General features: G+C 42.4%; 1 long non-coding RNA gene across 1 annotated transcript in view; it reads right to left on the minus strand.

Annotated features, from left to right (window-relative positions):
- Positions 1-16,598: 16,598 nt before the first annotated feature.
- LOC127490328 (uncharacterized) overlaps positions 16,599-20,714 on the minus strand; it is a 38,924-nt gene continuing 34,808 nt past the window's right edge. Inside the window, exon 3 of the long non-coding RNA XR_007918255.2 lies at positions 16,599-17,074. This is a non-coding gene — a long non-coding RNA (uncharacterized lncRNA). The remainder of the gene's footprint in view (positions 17,075-20,714) is intronic.

The raw sequence follows: 20,714 nt of genomic DNA on the forward strand, positions 1-20,714 counted from the left end.
ATGAGAAAGCAAGTCAATTAATAACTCCTGATTACAGGGGAGCTTCCAAGATGCACAGAGATTCCCAGGGTTTGTCTCCTCTTCCCCAGGCAATCTCGAGCTCCCAAAGAAAGGCAGACTTATGAAACTCCTGCTAAAGAACAATGATTATGAGGATAAAGAGGTAAAGAGAATACAAACAAAATTAGGCAAATCAATGCAAGAGACACATGAGAAATCCAGCAGAGACAGAGATCTTGAAAAAGAACCAAATTTTAGAGATGAAAAATTAAATTTGCCAAAAGAAAAATACAGGCATTTGGCTCAGCAGTTAAGTTGCTACTTGGGACATTTGTAATCCCCACCAAAATGCCAAGTTTAAGTTAGAGGTTCTAAACTTCTAATCCAGTTTCCTAAGTATGCATTCTGGGAGACGGCACATGATGTCTCACATACTAGGGTCCTGCCACCCACATGGGCGATCTGCATGAAGTTCTGGGCTCCTGGCTCCAGCCTGGTCCAGCCCTGGCTATTACAGGCATTTAGGGAGTAAACCAATAGATGTGACATTCTCTCTCTCTCTCTCTCTCCATGTGTGTCTCTTATTCCCTTTCAAAAAAATAATAAATAAAATACAATTAAAAGCCCTCATTACAGACTAGATCAAGCAGAAAAAAGGGTATCTGAACTTGAAGACAGATTTTTGCTATGTCCAGTCAGGCCAAATAAAAGGAAAAGAGAAGAGTGTTACCAATTTGCTTATTAGTAATCTGAAATATTAATAAGCTGTGTGGGTTCTTGCCACATATTCAGAGAACAATTCTGAATACTGGCATAAATAGACCAGGCAGCAGGTCCATTTTTTTAAGCTTTTATTCAGTGAGAGAAATAGAAGAGTGAGGGCATTAGTCTAATCTAAGGGAGAAGGGAAAGTCTGGACGTTCAGCTGGAATCCACACCAAGCAGAAGGCAAGCCAAAAGCCACGTGCAGCAGTGTCTGGTTCTGAGCAGCTATAAGCAGCTCATCACGGGCAGCGAAGCAGAGGCAGAGAGCAGTTCTGGGGCGCTCCGCATCTTTTATATGCTCTTCAAAGGGCGTGGTTACATGATCTGGTGGGCAGGTGGTGCCCAGGTGGGGTCAGGTAGGGGCATGAGATTACACAGGGGGCGTGGAGAAGGCATGGTCTTCCAGCTCACAAACCTGATCAATTTTATTCTATATGCTTGCCTATATTGAGAAGAGCGGAGAGGGGAAGAGAGGGGAAGAGAGGGGAAGGAAGGAGAGCAGGAGGGGGGAGGGGAGGGGAGGGAAAAATAAAGATGATGTCCATGATTTTTTTGGTCACCATTAAACAAAGGAATATTTGCATATTAGGAATTCCTAAGGCAGAAGAGAAAAGAAACAGAAAGCCTATTTAATGAAATAATAGCTGAAAACTACCCCAATCTAGACAACGATATCAATATCCAAATACAGAAGACCAGTAAGAAACCCCCCCCCCCCAGTAGAAATGACCAAAAAAGATCTTCACCATAGCACATTACAGCCAAAACTACAAAAGTACAAGGCAAAGAGAATCCTAAAATTTTTAAGAGAAAAGCACCAGGTTAATTTAAGGGAAACAGACAACTTATGGGCCAGGTGAGACAGAAATGATAAATTTCACATTCTGAACAAAAAGAACTACTGGGCAAGAATATTTTGCCTAGTAATGAAATTATCTTGTAAAGACATTATCTTTCATTAATGAAGGAGAAATAAAACTTTCTAAGACAAGCAAAAACTGAAAGAATTCATTACCGTAAGAGCAGCCTTCCAAATGATGCTTTAAGCTTCCACATTCAGCGACAAAGAAAAACAATTATCATAATGAAAATATGTGAAAGTTAAAAATTCAAATGTAAGACCTATATACTTTGAAACTGCAAGAAGAAATCATGGAGAAAACACTTCAGAATGCTGCAATGAACAAGAATTTTATTTTATCAGACCCCAAAAGCATTGGAAACAAAGACAAAATAGAAAAGTGGATTTTCTCAATCTAAAGAGCTTCTGCATAGCAAAGGAAACAATCAACCAAGTGAACAGACATCCTACAAAGTGGGAGAGAACATCTGCAAATTATACATCTCACAAGGGGTCAATAGCCATACCATGCAAGGAACTCAAACAGCTCAAAAGCAAAAAGCAAATAATCCATTAAGAATGGACAATAGATCTAAGTGGACATTTCTCACAAGACGAGATACAAATGGCCAACAGATATGTTGAAAAATGTTCAACATCACTAATCATCAGGGAAATGCAAATCAAAACCACAATGAGATATCAACTCACTTCAGTTAGACTGGCTATTATCAAAAAGACAAAAAATAAAAAGTACTGATGAGGAGAGAAGAGACTCTTGCACACTGTTGGTGGTAACATAAATTAGTATAGCTATTGTGGAAAATAGTGTAGATATTTCTAAAACATCCCTCTCTCCTCCCTCCTTCCCTCCCTCTCTCTCTGCCTTTCAAATAAATAAATCTTGCTTTTAAAAAAAAAAAAAGTATAATGGTATGGCCAGAGGCTGGGGAGGGAAAGGAGAGGGAAGGATAAGGAAACATTGATTAATTTATACTAAGTTATTGCTAGATAGGAGTAACAGATTCTGGGGCTCTCCTATTCCACAGTAGGATGACTATAGATAATGCTAATGTATTGTATATTTCTATATTTAAAAAGAAGATAGGATTCTGGATGATTTCATCATAAATGAATGCTAAATGTTTGAGTAGCTAGATTAACCATGATTGGGCATTATACAATCTATACCTGTATTAAAATATCCCATGTTACCCTATAAATATGTACATTTTTATCAACAAAGAAACATGAGAACTAAACTATATTATAGACCAAATGAACCTTTTAGCATTTTCAGAACATTCCACCCAAAAGCTTCAGAGTTCACATATTTTTGTTTTCATCAGCACATGGAACATTCTCAATGACCACAAAACAAGTCTCAACAAATTTTTCAAAAGTCAAGTTTTATACCTTTTCTGATTATGTTAGGATAAAATTAGAAGCCAACAACAAAAGAAACTCTAGAAATTATACAAATACACAGAGATTGAACAACATGCTCCTGAATAAAAATTGAGTTATTAATCAAAAGGCAAATTTTAAAAATTTGAAACTAATGAAAATGGAAACACAACATACCAAAATTTATAGGATATAGCAAAAGCAGGACCAAGAGGGAAGTTTATAGCAATAAATGCCCACATCTGAAAAAACAGAAAGATACCAAGTAAACATCCTAATATATATATATTATATATATATACATACATACATATACATATGTATATATATATATATATCAAAGTCCTCAGAAAACAAGAACAAGCCAAACTCAAATTATGGAAAGAAATAATAAAAATTAAAGAAGAGCTAAATGAAATAGAAACTAAAAAATGATATGAAAGATTAATGAAATGAAAAGTTAGTTTTTGAATATATAAGTAATATCAATAAATCTTTAACTAGACTAGAAAAAAGAGAGAATATTCAAATAAATAAAATCAGAGATGAAAAAGGAAATATTACAACTGATACCACAGAAATTAGAAACTATTATAAACAACTAAGGGTCAACAAATTTGAAAGCTTAGAAGAAATGATTAAGTTTCTGAATACATATAACTCACCAACATTGAATCATGAAGATACAGAAAATCTAAATAATAGGGTCAGCACTATGGCACAGCGAGCTAAGCATCTGCCTGCAGTGCAGGCATCCATATGGGTGCCAGTTCAACTACTGCCTGCTCCTCTTCCCATCCAGCCCACTGCTGATGGCCTGGGAAAGCAGTAGAAGATGGCCCAAGTCCTTGGCCCCTACACCCATGTGGGAGACCTGCAAAAAAGCTCCTGGATCCTGGCTTCAGACCAACACATCTCTGGCCTTTGTGGCCATTTGAAGAATAAATAAAATACCATGAAATAAATTTAACCTAGGATGTGAAAGACATATATAATGAAAATTACAAAGCACTTACAAAAGACACTGAAGAAGACACCAAAAAATGGAAAGATCTCCCATTTTCATGGGCTGGAATAATTAATATTAAAATGCCCATACAACCCAAAGTGATTTACAGGTTCAATCAACTCCCATTGAAATTTCAACAGCATTCTTCACAGAAGTAGAAAACCCATCCTAAAATTCATATGAAAACACCAGACACTGAATAGCCAAAACAATCTGGAATGAAGAGAACAAAGCTGGAGGCATCACAATATCAGATTTCACAGACCATGCTACAGAGCTATTGTAACCAAAACAGCATGTAGTGAATAAAAACAGATACATAGGCTAAAGGAACAGAGTAGAAACCCCAGATATGAATCCACACATCTACAGCCAACTTATCTGAAAAAGGAACAAAACACATACTTTGGAAAAAACACATTTTCTTCAACAAAAGGCGCTGGATAAACTGATATCCATAAGCCAAAAATTTAAGTCAGACCACCCCACCACCTCTCACCCTATATGAAAAAGAAACTCCAAATGCATCCAAGATCTAAATGTAAAACCTGCAACTATGAAACTATCAGAAGAAAACATAGAGAACACAATTCAAGACACCGGCATAGGCACTGATTTTTTTGGATAAGACCCCATAAGCACACATAACAAAAGCAAAAATAGACAAACAGGATTATATCAAGCTAAGAAGCTTCTGCATAGCAAGGAAAATAATAAACAGAGTAAAGAGACAACCAACAGAATTGCAGCTATTCATGTGACCATTAATATCCACAATAAATATGGAATTCAAAAATTCCAAGATCAAAAATAACAATCTAGTTAATAAATGGGAAAAGCTTCAGAACAGACACTTTTCAAAAGAAGAAATACAGATGGTGTTGGCACTGTAGCATAGCAAGTTAAGCCTTTGCCTGCAGTGCCAGTATTCAAGTCCTGGCTGCTCTGCCTCCCATCCAGCTCCATGCTAATGTGCCTGGGAAAGCATGGAGGGTGGCCCAGGTCCTTGGGCCCCTGCACCCACATGGGAGACCCCCATGAAGCTCTTGGCTCCTAGCAAATACCAAGCCATTGCAGCCATTTGGGGAGTGAATCAGCAACTGGGAGATCTCTCGCTCTCTTTCACGCTCCTTCTCTTTCTGTATCTCTGCCTTTCAGATAAATAAATAAATCTTAAGAAAGAAAAGAGGAAGAAATACCAATGATGATCAACTAATACTTGAAAAAATGCTCAAAATCACTAGCCATCAGAGAAATGCAAATCAAAGCCATGATATCATCTTGCTCCAGTTAGAGTGACTGACTGTTACCACAAAGAGAAAGCTAACAAACGTTGATGAAGATGTGAAGGAAATTGCAACCCTGACATGCTGTTGGTGGGAGTACAGATTAATGCAGCCACATGGAGAACAGTATAGAAGTTCCTCAAAAATAAAAATAGGTCTACCCTATGACCCAGCAATCCCACTTCTGAGTATATATCCAAGGGGAATGAAATCAGCACATGAAAGCGATATCTGCACTCCCACATTCATGGCAGCACCATTCACGATAGAAAATCAACTAGGTGTCCATGAATGGATGGATGGATGAAGAAAATGTAGCATAGGCACACAATGGAATATTATTCAGCCATAAAGTGAAATTCTGACATTTGCAGCAAAATAGATTGGAGCCCATTACATTAAGTGAACTAAACCAGATACAGAGACAAATACTAAATGTTCTCATATATGAAAGCTTTAAAATATTCTAAAAACTATTATATGCTAATATCAAATACTATATATATATATCATATATATGTACATATATATATATGATCTGAATTTAAAATAAAGGCTGGGATTGGTGGGAGGGTTGGATAAGAAGGACCAGTATACAGTAGGGTAAACATAATGGTTCTAGTAATTTGCCCCACAGTGGGGTGGCTATGATGATGTATTATATTCTATATAAAGAACTGGAATAGAAGAGGAGATCAGCTCCAAGCACAAAGAAATTTAAGAAAATGGAAATGCTGGCTTCCTGGTATGGTCATTTGTGCTTGTGAATATGTGTTGAAATGTTACACTGGGCCCGGCGCTGTAGCATAGCAGGTGAAGCCACCACTTTCAGTGCCAGCATCCCATATGGGTGCTGATTCAAGTTTCGGCTGCTCTACTTCTGATCCCACTCTCTGTTATGGCCTGGAAAAGCACTAAAAGATGGCCCAAGCCCTTGGCCCCTGCACCCACATACGAGACCTGGAAGAAGCCCCTGGTTCCTGGTTTTGAATTGGCACAGCTCTGGCCATTGTGGCCATTTAGGGAGTGAACCAGCAGATGGAAGATCTCTCTCTCTCTCTCTCTCTCTCTCTCTGCCTCTGCCTCTGCCTCTCTATAACTCTGCCTTTCAAATAAATAAATAAATCTTTAAAAAAAAGTTACACTGTGGGGCTGGCACCATGGCTCACTTGGTTAATCCTCTACCTGTGGCGCCAGCATCCCATATGGGTGCCAGGTTCTATTCCTGGTTGCTTCTCTTCCAGTCCAGCTCTCTACTGTGGCCCAGGAAAGCAGTGGAGGATGGCCCAAGTGCTTGGGTGCCTGCACCCACATGGGAGACCAGGAGGAAACACCTGGCTCCTGGCTTCAGATCGGTGTAGCTCCGGCCATAGCGGCCATTTGGAGGGTGAACCAACAGAAGGAAGACCTCTCTCTCTGTCTCTCTCTCTCACTGTCTAACTCTGTCAAATAAATTAAAAAAAAGTTACACTGTACTCCTTAAAAATGTTTAAGTATTACATGTTAATCTAAAAATTGAAAATAAATCGTAAATACATAATTTCAAGGGAGAAATTTGCAAAAGAAAGGAAGTGAAAATGTAGAAAATCTCATCCATGAATGATATTCACAAAAATAGTAGTACAGTTTGACTTGAAGGATACATATACAGGGCCAGCGTTGTGCTGTAGTGGGTAAAGCTACCAACTGCGATGCTGGCATTCTATATGGGCACTGTTCCAGGTTCTGGCTGCTCCACTTCTGGTACAGGTCCATGGTAACAGCCTGGGAAAACAGTGGATGATGGCTCAGGTGTTTGGACCCCTGACACCCACATGGGAGACCCGGATGAAGCTCCAGACTCCTGGCTTCAGTCTGGCCCATTTCTGGCCATTTCAGCCATCCAGGGAGTAACTCAGAGGAGGGAAGATTCATTTTCTCTCTCTCTCTCTCTCTGTTTCTCTCTCTCTCTCCCTCTTTCTCTCTCTCCCTCCCTCTCTCCGTAGCTCTTTCAAAGCATAAATAAATATTTAAAAAAAAATGTTGAGGCCGTCACTGTGGCCCAGCAGGTTAATGCCCTGGCCTGAAGCGCCAGCATCCCATATGGGCGCTGGTTTGAGACCCAGCTGCTCCACTTCCAATCCAGCTCTCTGCTATGGCCTGAGAAAGCAGTGGAAGATGGTCCAAGTCCTTGGGCCCCTGCATCCATGTGGGAGAGACCTGGAGAAATCTCCTGGCTCCTGGCTCCTGGCTCCTGGCTCCTGGCTCCTGGCTCCTGGCTTCGGATCAGCACAGCTCTGGCCGTTGCAGCCAACTGGGGAGGGACCAGCAGATGGAAGACTTCTCTCTCTCTCTCTCTCTCTCTCTCTCTCTGCGTCTCCTCTCTCTAGTGTACCTCTTTCAAATAAATAATCATTAAAAAATAAATTAAAAAATGGCACATATATATCAATTTTATTTTTAATCTACATGAATAATAAATTTAATTTCCATTAGAAAATTTGTTAAGAACAGCTGCCACATCCCATCCATCTTCCTAATAAATAAATAAAAAGAGAGAAAATTGAGAAGGTTAAAATAAATTATAGGAACATATAAATATACATATAAATTATGGGAAAGGCTGCTCAAATAGTATATTTATTTCACACTTTACCATATTGATTTCATCATTCATTCAACATTTATTGAACACCTGCTATTTACAAAGGTTTATGGATATGACTGAATCTCAGTCCATGCCTTCAAAAAATCAGAGTTCAGCCAGAGACAAAGAGAGAGTGAGAAGGAAGGAGGGAGGGAGGGGGAGGGGGAGAGAGAGAGAGAGAGAGATTGAGAGAAGCTATTTTTACAATACAGTGTGATAAGGACTATGATAGGGATTGAACTATGATTTAGCAGCAGCCTAAAGAAAGGTTGTACAAATTGGCCTGGCAGACAGGAAAGACTGCCTGGAGGAGGTGATTTTTGAGATGTGTTTTGAAGACGAAAATTTTCCAAAAGATGAAAGAGGCATGGAAGAAACGTGAAGCTCCCAGCAGAATGAACACAAAGGCATGGATCATGCTACAGCTAGGAAGAATAAGCCACACCCTTACCTTGTCCACCCCAGACACCACACGACGCACACAACCGGTGCTCAACATTTAGTGGATCGGATCACAATGAACAGCAACTCCTTCAATCCACTTCAACTTGACCAATATTCTACATCAGGGTTGGCAACTCCAGCCCTCAGATCACATCTCATCTGCTGCCTCTTTTTCTCAATAAAGCTGTATTAAGCCATAACCACACCCACTTGTTTCCACCTTATCTACAGCTGCTTTTGTGCCACAATGGGCGAGCTGAGTAGTTGGCAGTAGGAAACACTGCAGCCGGCAAACCTGAAAACATTTCCTATGTGACCCTCTGAAGAAGTCTGACATCCCCCATTCCCTTTAAAACATACAGCACTCGGAACTTGGAGCAAGTACTAAGTAAACACATCTTTCCATCTACCAGGTGAGTTGTATGCTTTCCAAGAGGAAGTTGTTCCCAATGTGTTTTGTTAGTTTCATGTGATAATGTAAGTACCTAATTCAATGAAATACGGTGTTTGCTGACAAAATGGGGGTGTGAAAAGGAAGGATTGTTTCTATAAAAACTAAAGCACAACCCTCTGAAAAATCTCCATTGTAACATGCTAATGAAAACTTCTATGGGGTTCGATGTGAGACAACCACAAGCTTGGGCAAAATCATAAAATATTAAGTGCACGTGTCTATACCTTTCACTCCGCTTTTTAAAAACCTGAAATCAGAAATGATGCATTTTGTGGAGGTGTTAATACAAGAAAGTCAACACAGAACTGTAAGAGGGGTCTTGGTCCTACATCAATAGATGGATGTTCATTTAGAATTTCAAGTTAAATAAAAATAATTTAAGTAATTGAGTGAGAAAGTAAATGAGCAGATAAATAATTATCAATGTATATTTCAATACAGAACTTCCTGATTCAACCAACTTCTTACTGTGAGGAGAGGAAAGGACCAAAAGGACCAGGTTCCTTTGGGTGAACAGAGACACAGATTACAACATCTTAAATTTGCTGAGGCTAACCCGGCTCCGCCAGACTCACCTCATACCCCGTTGCTACCTTGGCCTCAGAAGTGATCCAGATCACGGCCATCCATTTCTGCAATAACACCCAGGGCTGACTCCTGTGACGGCCAGACAAGCAGAGCCCAGACCTCCTGCCCGCAGCTCCAGATCAGGAAGGAAAGAGGAGCCCACACTGGCCCCAAATGGAGTAATGATTAATTACCAGGTTAGGCTGTGAACATGTCAACTCATTAAATCCCCTGAGTGTGGCATCCAGCTCTGACAAGCCATTAGGGAATGAAATGAAAGAAAAAGATATCACCTCTTCCTTACAAAACACAAAACCCAAAGTTCAGAAAACTTATAATTTGGTCTCTTTGCCCATCATGTTGCAGAACCTTAGACCTGGGGGCTGCACACGAACCCCTGCTTCCTTGGGCTTCTAAAGCAAGTGTGTTCCTTGTGGTGCATTAACTCTTTCCAGCAGAATAGCCCGTTGATTAATTCAAAACAGCTGGTAAGTTAATTCTCTTAAGATCCTTGATTAAAAGTCTTTTTTTTGGGGGGGGTGGCGGTTGGGGGAAGAACCGATTTGGTTTTGTCCCAGTGGATTTCTCTTTGCCCCCAAAGGCTACTTTGGGTAAAGGCAAAAGCCCTCTTTTTCAGCTTCGTAGGAGCAAGCAGTGCGACATCAGACAAGGGGTTAATGAATGCCAAACCCACAGGACACTCAGATGATCGGCTGCATTCACCAAGATCACAATGGGCTCTCAGTGCCACTTGGGGGGACAGGAGACCCCCCAAGAAGACGCAGTGAAGATGAAGACGAAAGCAATGATGAAACAAACAGGACCCAAGGCCTATAAATCTGCCCTCCTACCAAGCCAGCTTCCCAATACGTCAATCTTCCTGCTCCTCGTCCCTACCCACATTTGTCCCCGCCTCCACCCCCACAATTGCAGGTCCCCTCTCACCTCTTCCAAAGCTTCCTCCAACACTAGGTTAGGACCTCCGACATCCAGCAGTGCCCCACCCATGTACCAGCAGTATTTGTTATAAACGTCTGTTGTGAACATTGGCTTAATTAAATCTAGCACTGTTTTCTACTGTCCCCTAGTGTTCAGCTTAACCATGTCACATCTGACAGCAGGGCCATGTTTTATGCCCCCTTTGTCTCTTCCTCATTACACAGCAAAACATGTTTTCTTTCCCTTCTCATTTAGCTACAGTCTTTTCATAGCCCCTTAAATGGTAGTCAGGGCCCTGAGGTAGAGCACCAACTAGAAGCCATATGAATGCAAAGCTTTCCCGATGTCCACAAAGGAACAATCCCCCAAATTGCTATTCTGTGCCATCTCATAATCACGTGTGGTCACATGTAGAGGAAATGATATGCAGTCTCAAATGCAGGTGCAGTGGGCAGCCTCCGAAATGGTTCCCAGGAGCCCACTTTCTGGTGTTTGTACCCTTGTCCAACTTTCCCAAGACCTCTGGCCAACATCCAGAGAAACCCTAAGGCTGCCATGTGAGTATGCTTGAAAGCAAATCCTCCTTCAGGTAAGCTCTGAGATGGTTTCAACCTCACCTGACACCTTGATTACAAGCTTTGAAGAAGCCCTGAGGACCAGCCTAGTGAGCTAAGACTGCTTTCAGTGCTGGCATCCCATACAGGCGCTGGTTTGTGTCCTGGCTGCTCCACTTCCAATCCAGCTCTCTGCTATGGCCTGGGAAAACTGTAGAAAATGGCCCAAATGCTTGGGCCCCTGCACCTGCCTGGGAGACCTGGAGGAAGCTCCTGGCTTCTGGCTTCGGATCGGCACAGCTCTGGCTGTTGTGGCCATCTGGGGAGTGAACCAGTGGATGGAAGGCCTTTCTCTTTCTCTCTCTCTCTCTCTCTCTCTGTAACTCTACCTCTCAAACAAATAAATAAAATCTTTAACAAACAAAGAAGCCCTGAGCCAGAGGCACCTGTTTAAGTTTAAATTAACTACAGTTCTGAGATGCCCAATTTGGAGGGTGATTTGTTATATAACAATAGAAAACTAATACACTATATTTTCATCTAATATTAGCTGTTGCTTTTTTTCCATAAAATCCCCACCCCGGATGGGCAGAAAATTGTCTTATTCAAGCCTATAACTCTACATCCACATCTATTTCTCTGGGCATTTGGAATAGACGATTTAGAGAAGTAAGTACCCTTAGTCCTTGGTTTGTACTGGTCAACACTGCTGGGTTCATTGCCCAACTGTGCATGGCCCATGGAATTAGGTGGCAAGGAAGCGCCAAACCTTCCCCACCAAGCCTCAGCTCGGCCACTGAGGCTTTTGCTGAGGCTGGCCTGCACCCAAACCAGGCTCCCCTGAGGAAAGGGACCCCAGCTCCCAACAGACCTCCACCTCTGCTCAGGACTCCAAGAATAGCCCTTCTCTGCCACGTTTTTTTTAACAGTAAGGTCCAATTTAAAGATTTCATTTATTTGAGAGGTAGAGTTACAGATAGAGAGGGAGAGAAAGGTTTTCCATCCCCTGGGTCACCCCCCAGATGGCCGCAACTGCCAGAGTTGAGCCACCCCAAAGCCAGGAGCCAGGAGCTTCCTCCACATCTTCCACATGAGTGCAGGGGCCCAAGGACCCGGGCCACCTTCCACTGCCCTCCCAGGCCACAGGCAGAGAGCTGGATGGGAAGAGGAGCAGCCAGGACACGATCCGGCACTCATATAGGATGCCAACGCCACAGTTGGAGGCCCAGCCCACTATGCCACAGCACTGCCTCATTCTGCCACTTCTGCTTCTCATCCCCACAGTCCTACACCCCAGCATACACACACATGCCCTCAGCAGAATTTCAAGGGGTTTAGGATTTTGAAAGGAAACCTAGAGAATAGATTATCTTCAAGCTGCTAGTGCAAGAAGATAACACAATGGCCTTCTCAGAACTCAGAAAAAAAAAAATACAAATAGCTTTCATTCCTTCTGTTGCTCCCACAACTTCAAAAACAAAATACAAATTAATGTTTCAATGAATAATCACACTGTAATTATCTCCCTCACATATTCAAGAAAAAAAAAGTGTGCTCCTAGAAGGATCACCATACTTACCCTAAGGCTCTGGACACCTTCCAGAAAACTGTGTTGACCCATCACCTATGACAACCCCCCCACTCCCCACCCCCCCACATAGTCCCCATTACACGTAATTCAAAAAGATGGAATGAAAGATTTCCTAGTAGCAACCTACTCCTTCTATCTCCTCTCTCTGTTACAAAATAGCCCAAGCAACCAGCCACAAGACAGGCATAATGCAGGCAATAACTGCAATAAGTTTCTACTTATAAATGTGATTGAACTTGAACCAGGGAGGTCTGTCTGACCCAAAATTTCTTCCTAGTGATCTGCAACAATGACTTAAGACCCCTTTCGGAGCTTGGCTCATTTGGGTTGAAAGCATTGTCACTCCAAAGCTGAACTACCCATTGAGCTGTTCTTATCCAGGATCGCCTTCCTACAATTTAGCTCATCAGTTCTTTTCTAACAGGCAACTTATTGAAACAAGTTCAGGGTTCTTAAGTGAGTGGAGGAATAAAGAGATTTTGACAGGAAAGCCTGGGGAAGCAAAGAAAAGTATCTTGAGTGTAAGGCAGTCAGGGGGAGTGAGGTGACTAGAAAATACCTCCCATTACCATAAATTTGATATTGGGGTTATGATGGTATGTTCTGTTATGGTTATTCTAAGAAGGACAGCAAGGATGAGGCTACCTCTTGAGCATATATGGTCTCAGGAAGGGTTATTATTAGCGTCCAGAGGCTAATCAATGAGAAGACAGCAAAGCTGAGAGGTTCAGATGTCAGCATCCAGGTGCTGGTCAGCATCTAGTTGGGCATCTGTAGGTAGAACTTACAAAGATGATAGCCTCCCTATAACTAGAGACCCAAAGTTAGGAAAGAAAAAGGTCCCAAGAACACCCAAAGAATGGGGTAGAAATAGCCTGTTCTCAAGAGAGACGTGTTTATAAAACACGTTAACAGTGTTCTATGGCTGTTTTGTGCCCCCTCCGCTTGTAATGGAGACCCAATCAGTTAAGTCATTGCCTGCAGTGCCCCTCTAGAAGGGGCTACACCACCACCAGAAATGTAGTAAGGAGGGCACTGTACTTACTAATGCTCCTCTCCAGGAGAAAGCGTAGTGATTGAAATCATCCAAGAAGGAAGGTTGGGGGAAAAAACCCTGGGGGTCGGGTCCTCCGAGCAAGATGAAATCAGTTAACCACTGGACTTGTGATTTCCTAGGTTGGGTATGAAAATGTGGGTTAATGGTTAAATTACTCAGAGATTATCAACAAAAGGCTAAACTCCACTAGTAGTAATCTTTCTCTTTGCTTCCCAAATACACCCTTCACAAAGAATATTGGATTGAGGGAGCGCCATACTACTGTCTCGCTTTTGGAGTGTGGTCTATTCCAGTGCTGCTCATAAGACAATCCAGCCTTGACTCAACTTGACTGAGAAGCATGGGAAAGGACACTTGTATCTCACTTGGGTCAGAGGCCACTTGGGCTACCTGTGTTGGTCTCATCCAAGAAATCCCATATGGAAGATGAGCGTACAGTTGGCCAGTCCCCCTACCTCACCACACAGAAGATGCTCCTCCACTTAGCCAACTTCAGAAGAGCTGGGGCTTGTTTGTTGCTGTTAACTATCAAGCTATTGTTTCTTTTCAGGGGATCACTGAGAAACTAGGATGAAAGAGATAAAAGGAGGTAAGAGAAACTCTCAAGACAGATAACGAGTGCCTTATTCAGGGCTGGTATTGCGATGTGACAGGTGAAACCTCTGACTGTAACACCAGCATCCCATCCTGGAATGCCAGATGGAATCCCAGCTGCTCCACTTCCAATCCAGCTCCCTGCTAATGCACTTGGGAAGGCAGCAGAAGATGGCCCAAGTGCCACCCCTGTGGGAGACCATGATAGAGTTTCTGGCTCCTGGCTTCAGCCTGGCCCAGACCTGAATGTTGTAGCCATTTAGGGAGTAAACCAGCACAGGGAATCCATGTCTGTCTGTCTGTCTGTCTCTCTCTCTCTCTCTCTTTCTCCCTCTATCACTCTGCCTTTTAATTATTAATTTTTAATAAGTTCTTAGACATGAAATACAGAAGAAATACACTCTCCTGTCTTCATTCAACTTTGTTTTAGAAGAAAAAGAAAAATTATTTTGAATCACCTAGGTTTCATTGTTGGCATATTTTTTTATTTTCCTTTCTTCTTTATGTTATCTTCTTGATAGATTGTTATAACAAGTTAGGCAAATGCCAGAACCTGAAGATTCAGTCCCCAGAAGACTGCTCTCACCTCAGACACCAGTTGCAAGTTCAGAGGTGCCCAGGGCCACCCTCACTTCAGATGATCCAGCTACCAGTGTCAGGGATTCCCACAATCACTGTCAGGTTTGACACCTGCCTAAAATGACTCACAGAACTCAGGAAAGCACTGTACTTTTGATTACAGTTTTATGATAGCAAAAGGATACAAACCTGAGCCAGTCAAGGGAAGTGAGGCACTGAGGGAGATCTGGGAGGCTTCCAAACACAGAGCTCCCCTCATTTGCAGGAACTCGCTACTCTCCCGGCACTGAGAGCTGACAATTCACACGGAGCATTGCCAACTACAGAAGCGCACCCAGGTTTTGTGTCCAGAGGTCTGTTGTTGTCTCATTTTGTAGACATGACTGGTCCGTTCACTGCCCTCCTGTTGAACTCAACCTCCAGCCCCCTCCTCTTCTAACAGGGGAGGCTCATGTAACCGGCTCTCACCACGTAACTGGTCTTCCTGGTGTGGACATCTGCTATAATGAGTCACCTCATTAGCATAAACTAGCAGGCCAAGTGTGTTTTTTAGGCTCCATTATGAGTGGCAATGACACTCCTATCACTCTGGAAATTCCAAGGGTTAGAGCAGGGACAAAGGCCAGACCTGTTGCTGAATATATTTACTTTATCACTACATAAGAATCCCCCTGGGGCTGGCACTGTGGTGTACACGGTAAAGCCGCTGCCTGCAGTACCGGTATCCCATATGGGTGCCAGTTCAAGTCCCAGTTGCTCTATTTCTGATCCATCTCTCTGCTGTGGCCTGGAAAAGCAGTGGAGGATGGCCCAGGTCCTTGGGCCCTGCACCCACATGGAAGACCCAGAGAAGGCTCCTGGCTCCAACTTCAGATCATTGCAGCTCCAGCCCTTGCAGCCATCTGGGGAGTAAACCAGAGGATGGAAGACCTCTCTCCCTCTCTCTCTCTCTCTCTCTCTCTCTCTTTCTCTCTCTCTTTCTCTCTCTCTCTCTCTTTCTCTCTCTCTCTCTCTCTGCCTCTGCTTCTCTGGAACTGTCTTTCAAATAAATAAATAAATCTTTAAAAAAAATTATCCCCCAAAATGTATCTGGACAGGACCAGTGTTGTGGCATAGTGGGTAAGGCCACTACCTGCAACACCAGCATCCCATATGGCTGCCAGTTCATGTCCTGGCTGCTCCATTTCCAATCCAGTTCCCTGATAATGCACCTGGGAAAGCAGAAGAAGATGGCTCCAAATGCTTAGGCCCCTGCACCCACCTGGGAGACCTGGAAGAAGCTCCTGACTCCTTGCTTTGGCCTGGCCCAACCCTGGTTATTGCAGCCATTTGAGTGAAGCAGATGAAGAACTCTCTGTGTGTCTCTCTCTGTCTCTCCAGCTCTGCCTTTCAAATAAATAGGTAAGTCTTTTTTAAAATGTATCAGGAACATGTTTAAAAGGTATGTCACTCATCGCAGATGGGAAATTCAATGGCATAGCACAATCTAGGATTTTGATGCCAATTACCTATTGAATGACCTGAATGGTTCCATTGCTGAAGAGCTTTGGCTGACTGAAAACTGGCATCTTTTTAATGGGCTTAATCACAATCCTTCAGCAATTGACCCCCAAGATAAGTTTGGAAGGTTGAAAGCAGTAGAAGAAGCGTATATCGTAACCTTGAAGCCAAATGGTTGGAAGTGATTTAACTAAAAACTGATAAAACTCTCCTAAAATATCCAACGACCCTCCCCTTTTTGTCCTGAAAAAAATATTTAAAATGAAAAAGTATAAAACATGATTTTTTTTAAACTTTTATTTAATGAATATAAATTTCCAAAGTACAGCTTATAGATTACAATGGTTTCCCCCCCATAACGTCCCTCCCACCCGCAATCCTCCCCTTTCCCACTCCCTCTCCCCTTCCATTCACATCAAGATTCATTTTCGATTCTCTTTATATACAGAAAAAAAAAAGTATAAAACATGAGCAATCAAATATGCCCTTTGCGTTGACACACAGGGGAGATTGCAAATGCACTGTGCTAGTTCTTGGAAAGCACAGCTTCCCAGCCTTACCCCGCGTCAGGGTGGGAGGAGGCTCCCTGGGCCGCCCATCACAGGCTCTCCTCCGTGGCCCTTTCCCAGACAGTGGGGATTCTTGTCCTGCAGATGCCCACAGCAGACCTGGAGTGCATTAGTGAGGACCTACAGCAACTCTAACAAGTGTTCCTCTGCAGAACTCAAAGAGCGTGTTCCTTTTGTGTGTTTGTTTTCGATGAAGAGGAAGGATCCCCGGATCTACTTCCACAACTCATTTCCTTTTCTTGACTTTTCCAAACTTCCAGTGCAATTAGATGACTATGATACAGACAGCACTCTGCAAAGATTAGCATGAAATCTGTTAGGGAAATCAGTTATGGTCCCACTTTCCGGGAGTTTATTATTCAGCTCAAGAAGTAATACTAACACACTGAAATCTTTCCAAAAAGAAAACAAGAATCCCCCAAAAAGGAAATGCCATAAAAAGAACCTTAGGAACTCAAGGTGAAGAAAAATCGAAGCTCAATTGAATCTGGAGAAAGGCTTCTTAAGGGATGTGAAATGTAAGTTACACCTGGAGAAATTGTAGGAATTTTAGCCCACAGAGAATGGGGTAGAGAGAGGCATTCTAAAAATATAAGCTACCACAAGGGGAAATGTAGACATAAGAAAACATGTAGGGACTGGCACTGTGGCCCAGTGGGTTAAGCTGCCCCATGCAATACTGGTATCCTATATCAGAGTGTCAGGTCAAGTCCCAGCAGGTCTGCTTCTGTATCCAATAAAGGTGCCGGTTCTAGTCTGGCTGCTCCTCTTCTAATCCAGCTCTCTGCCTGGGAAGGCAGTGGAGGATGGCCCAAATGCTTATCTCTGTCTTTCTGTCTTTCTCTCTCTCTCTGTCAACTCTGTCTTTCAGATAAATAGCAAGTCTTTTCAAAAAATAAAAGCAAACATGTAAATGCATAAAGGAGAAAAATACTTATCAAGGAAGTTGTTTTGGAGGGAGGGACAACCTGAAAGCTAAGCATAAAACATCGACCTTGCCCCTGAGGAAGCTGAAGTCTATAGTTTACAAAAGAAAAAAAAATCAGATCCAAGCTAGATAAAGAGGATTTGTAGCTAGTTGTCTTATTTCTAAAACAGACTTGTGAATGTTTACATGGCAGAAAAACAATGAACAAATATTGGAATGGGTATCTGAATAGGAATATAGCTGCTATTCTATTATGAAAGAAAATTATTTCTCAGAGAAACTATATTCCTTAATTATGTGTTAGTTCAGAAAACCCCAAGTTCCTACTGTGAAAAACAATACTGGGTGAAATTCAAACTCATAAACAGGTACTCACAAGGCAAACAACAACCAAGGAAAAACCACTTACAAGGAGAATTTTATTTCAACAAATGTCCTTTAAAGTACTAGCCACATACAATATAGGCCAATAACTCAAATTAAAATTATTTTAATATCACAAGTCTGAGAGCTCTGGAAAATACACTGGGTGACAGAACTGGGACCCACAGTAAAATAATAAGATTGCATGATGGTCTTTACCTCTCCAGATGTATTTTAACAGAAATAAAGCAATGTTCAATGCAAGATATAATACATATGGCTTGCTATCACAGCTAAAAAGAAAAATACTAGGAGCCATAATATGGTTGCTCCCAAGAGAGCAAAAGCAAACATGGGCTATGTGAACAGCAGGTCAATGTCTAGAGGCCCTAGCTGATCAATTCTGCACAGGTGGCATCTTTAAGTAGAGTATAGATCCAGAGGTGAGGACAAGGACAATCCATGAGGCAGCCTGCAAACAGTCAGCATGAGGAAAAGAGGGGTAGAATGGCTGACTTCCTGTCTAAAAGGCTGTACTAATCAGAAAGGACTTGACTGGTTCTTTACTGTGCAATTGCTCAGCTTCCCAAACCAAAACTCAGGACATATTGCCTGACAGAGAGTTTTTGTCCACTTTCAAGGATAAGAGGCAACTTAGGACATGTGGTCTGAATAATGAGAATTGTAAATCCCCAGGACCCTAATCTTAAAAGACAGTAAATACTTGAGATCAGAAATGATGGTCTGGGGCCAGCGCTGTGGCGTAGTGGGTAAAGCTGTTGCCTGCAGTGCCAGCATCCCATATACGCTGGTTCGAGTCCTGGCTGCTCCACTTCTGATCCAGCTCTCTGCTATGGCCTGGGAAAGCAGTAGAAGATAAGTCCTTGGGCCCCTGCACCCATGTGGGAAACCCTGAAGAAGCTCCTGGCTTCTGATCGGCAGAGTTCTGGCCATTGTGGCCATCTGGGAAGTGAACTAGCAGATGGAAGACCTCTCTCTCTCTCTCTCTCTCTCTCTCTCTGCCTCTCTGCCTCTCTGTAACTCTGCCTTTCAAATAAATAAATCTTTAAAAAAATAAGAAAAGAAATGATGGTCTAATATAGATAGAATCAAGCACTAAAGTGATCATATAAATAAGACTGTTTGGAAACAATAGTAGACAGAATTAAAAAGGAGTGAAGGTTCCAGCATGGGAAGCAGTCCATACAGCAGACTCGTAGAATGACAATCACTTTAAGAAGCACTCCAAATTCAGAATCAGCCCTTAAGGCATTCCAGTCTGGCTAGAGAGCCCAGGGGGAGCATTTCAGGCATGAAAAGCAAGACACTCTGGAAAAAAAAAAAAAGTCCTACCTTCATAAAGGACCCCTGTGGGTGATACCCTAATGAAAAGAAATGGCCACCAAAGAAGGAGGTACTTTTCTCTGAAGGGAGGAGAGAACTTCCACGTTACTGATGGCCTTGTTGAGGTAGTGGATACAAAAGGTTTCCATAGCCGAGGCAGCTCATGACAAGAGCCTTGGGTGCTCACTGATGCCATACATCAGAGTGTTATTTGTTAAATAAACAACAACAGTCACTGTGCACTAACTTCCCATGCAGGACCTCTGCCCCCAAAGAGTTGTATCATGAGACTTAATAGTAAAACTTGTTCTCAAGAATAACTTCCTTTTAGTGTATTAAATGGAGGATATTATTATGTCTCATAAGTTATAGTTATGGCCGGCGCCGCGGCTCACTAGGCTAATCCTTCACCTTGCAGCACTGGCACACTGGGTTCTAGTCCCAGTCGGGGCTCCAGATTCTGTCCCGGTTGCCCCTCTTCCAGGCCAGCTCTCTGCTATGGCCCAGGAGTGCAGTGGAGGATGGCCCAAGTGCTTGGGCCCTTCACCCCATGGGAAACTAGGAGAAGCACCTGGCTCCTGCCATCAGATCAGCGCGGTGCGCCGGCCGTAGCACACCGGCCGCGGCAGCCATTGGAGGGTGAACCAATGGCAAAAAGGAAGACCTTTCTCTCTGTCTCTCTCTCTCTCACTGTCCACTCTGCCTGTCAAAAAAAAAGTTATAGTTATGTCTAAGAGCTCACAAAAGATGTATCATCCTTGGGTTCTTCCTTAAAGACAATTAAGTTTCTAAAAGGAAAGGGGAGGGGAGGAAGGGGAAAGCAGAAGTGGGGGGGGGGCAAAATCACTTTCGAGAAGCCATAACATAGAACAGCCCTGGTCTAGACTGCTGAGGAACAGTTCTCTTAGTTTTTTTTATTATTATTATTCCATCTTTCTTATTTCTTTTTCTTTCTTGGACTAAATGGGAGAGGGAGGAAGAAGGGGGTAGAATGGGTGGGAAGTCGGGTAGGCGGGGAAGAATTACTATGTTCCTAATGTTGTATTTATGAGATACATATATGTAAAAAAAAAAACTGGATAAATTTACAAATCTTAAGAGAGTGGAATATAGGACTTGGATTGGTGGATGAGTAAGAAAGGTGCCAACGATGCCAGGTTTCCTTGAAAGATAGTGATTGTGTTCAATCAAAGAATGGACACCAAGCACTTTTGCTAAAGATGAGTTTAGTTATGGACAGGTTTGAATTTGAAGAGGATAAAAAAATAATAGGGTAGGCAATTGGCACAATGGTTAA

This window comes from Oryctolagus cuniculus, chromosome 2, assembly GCF_964237555.1.
Source record: "Oryctolagus cuniculus chromosome 2, mOryCun1.1, whole genome shotgun sequence".
Classification (NCBI taxonomy): Eukaryota; Metazoa; Chordata; class Mammalia; order Lagomorpha; family Leporidae; genus Oryctolagus; species Oryctolagus cuniculus.